Source organism: Sinocyclocheilus anshuiensis, unplaced genomic scaffold, assembly GCF_001515605.1.
Source record: "Sinocyclocheilus anshuiensis isolate Anshui unplaced genomic scaffold, SAMN03320099.WGS_v1.1 scaffold1649, whole genome shotgun sequence".
Lineage (NCBI taxonomy): Eukaryota > Metazoa > Chordata > Actinopteri > Cypriniformes > Cyprinidae > Sinocyclocheilus > Sinocyclocheilus anshuiensis.
Window position 1 is genome coordinate 277,697 of NW_015540982.1, and position 2,767 is coordinate 280,463.

Here is a 2,767-nt window from a genome sequence, read left to right on the forward strand (position 1 = left end):
CTGACGGAGTTGTTGTCGAGTTTCGCTGGGTTTGTTATTGTTCTGTTATCAGTTGTAGCGGAAGCGGAAGATCAAGCATCATCAGTGAGAGTCTGAGCGCAGATCTGGCGCCTACTTCCGGCGAACAGCAGCACGACAACACAAAGAAGAAGACGCGTTAAACTACGCGATTTACATTACATTACATACAGTGCTGGATCAGGAGAGTAACTGTGTTAAATCATGCTTTTAGTGTCTGATGTTCAGCTGTGTCAGACATATAAGAGCTGTTTATTCAAATGACTGTGACAGTGACAATAACATCTTAATTATCACCTTTGCGTGGTGAAATGCACAAAAATGATGCACCGCTGTTTTTAAGTGGGAAAAAGAAATAAAACAAATTACTTCTTTGATTAAATAATGGTTTTATTTCTCTTGAAATAACATGTCAGTACCACTGCAAGCTAGTACAAAATAATGTCAAATTACTAAGATTAAGATAAATATTCTCCCAGATTAATACAATACGAAGTGTCTATATTTACACTAAGTGCAAATAGCCCACCTTTCTGGCTATAAACTTTTTCCCTCCCTTTTCAAATCTCATATCACTTTGGAAAGGTATTTATTTTCAATAAAAATGAAGGAAATAATCAAAAAGTTGAAATTAAAGTATCGGGTAGGGTTAGGTGTAGGGAGAGCTTAAATTGTGCCAATAAGGTGGCATCCATTTAATAATTTGAATTGAAATGACAATTTACATCCAAAACGTTGTTATTGCATACTTATTCATAATGTACTACAACACTGAGGTGCAGATGATTCCCAATAGTAATGCTCTTAATGTAAAGTAAATAGCATCTATCGCTGAATTGTTGATAGTATTGATCTCTGTTTTATTGAAGTCTTTCTGCGGTTGAATTGACGGATTCCATGATTCATGATTAAAAAAAATATTCATATACATGATATACATGCTGCGATTTGTAAGTAGGAAAAAGAGAACGAAACATAAAATAGCTTTTTGTTCTTTCTATTAAACAGTGGTTTACTGAACAAACTAATAAATTGAAGATAAAAAATATTTCCCCACATTAGTCTGGTTTTTCTGACAGACTCATTCAAAAAAACATTAAACAATGATGACGACAGTAATGAAAATGTGATATAGTGCATTTATTAATCATACATAATGCTCCTCTCTAGAGTGATTTCTCTAGTTTATGTTCATTGAATGTCTTTTCTGAGGTAAATGTGACATTATTGATCTCAAGCTGTTTTGTTATCTCTCTGCGGCTGAAACTATCTGTCAGCACACATTAAAGAGCATCAAAACCACATTTATTGCCTGAATTTAGTGGTAAAACTGACAGGATTTTGAAAGCGGAACAGGACTGTGAAATAGACTTCTGCTTCAATGTGAAGAAAAAACGAGGCATCGCTCGTTTAGTTTGAACAGATATTAAAATGACCGGAAACAAGGTCAATTTAGCTCAAATGGAATAATTTATGATTTTATATGGAATTTGGATTCGTCGGCCAGCGATTCATTGAATGGGTATAACATCAACTCTGCAATGGATATTAATATCCAACATATAGTGAAAACACTATTAATTAGCACAGTCACAAGATCAGCAGTTTAAGACATTAACTTGTAAGCACAAAACACAAGATACTTCTCTTTTCAATATAAATAAGACTTTATTGGATAAATCTAAGACTAAGACATATAACTAATCTAACACATGAACACACGCATTCACACAAGTTGCAGGAAGAGATAAAGTGAGAAAAGAATGAGTTTAAGAGAATGAAAATATGAAATCCCAAGTTTACAGCAGTATGTGCAATTGCATAGACCTGAACGATACCTCTTATTTTATTTTCGATCCGATACCGATATTTTCAAGCCCAGTATCGCCGATACCCAGTACCGATACCGATACTTCTAAACTAAACTGATCTTTCAATTATTAAAAGAATATAATCAGTAATTATACTCACGTAATATTAGATTTTAAAGCCATGTTTTTTAACATTGCATAGGCCTTTTTTACACTGTCAGAAATAAAATATCCTATAATTGTATTTTAGCCCTTTACTGGGGCAGTAACCTCAAAGGTGCACTTATACCCCTAAAAGGGAGCATATTAGTACCATACAAGTATGCATGCTTTAAGGGTAGATAAGTTACAAAGGTGCACCTTTGAGGGTACCTCATGAAAAATAAACATGGTGTTACATAAGTACTAAAATGTATTACCATGGTAAATTTGTGGTTACTGCAGTTTTACTACAAATACTGTGGTAAACTGTGGTTACTGTAATAAAACCATGGTTAATTTTTGTAAAAGGCTGCCAGGCTGTTGTACCCCTAAAGGTGAAACTTTAGCATATTTTTTTCTGACAGATTTATTAACAGCAATTACAGAACATAACACAATCCATTTGAACTTTTAACAACCAATTTAAAATAAATATTACATGTACACAAAAGTTTGGGGTTAGTAAGATTTTGTAATATTTTTTAAAGTCTCATGCTCACCAAGGCTGCACTTATTTGAACACACACACACACACACACAAAAAAGTAAAAGCAGCTATATTGTGAAATATATTTCACAATATATTTTAATATAATTTAAAATGTAATTTAAAATGCATCTGTGATCAAAGCTGTATTTTCAGCATCATTACTCCAGTCTTCAGTGTCACATGATCCTTCAGAAATCATTCTAATATCATTTGCTGCTCAAGAAACATTTATTATTATTGCTGCTTC

The 2,767-nt window shown here is 33.1% G+C and overlaps 1 protein-coding gene across 2 annotated transcripts in view; it reads right to left on the reverse strand.

The window, feature by feature from the left end:
* The window catches only part of LOC107690132 (GTPase IMAP family member 4-like), a 7,402-nt gene that overhangs the window by 2,899 nt on the left and 1,736 nt on the right, over positions 1 to 2,767 (reverse strand). The window lies entirely within an intron of this gene.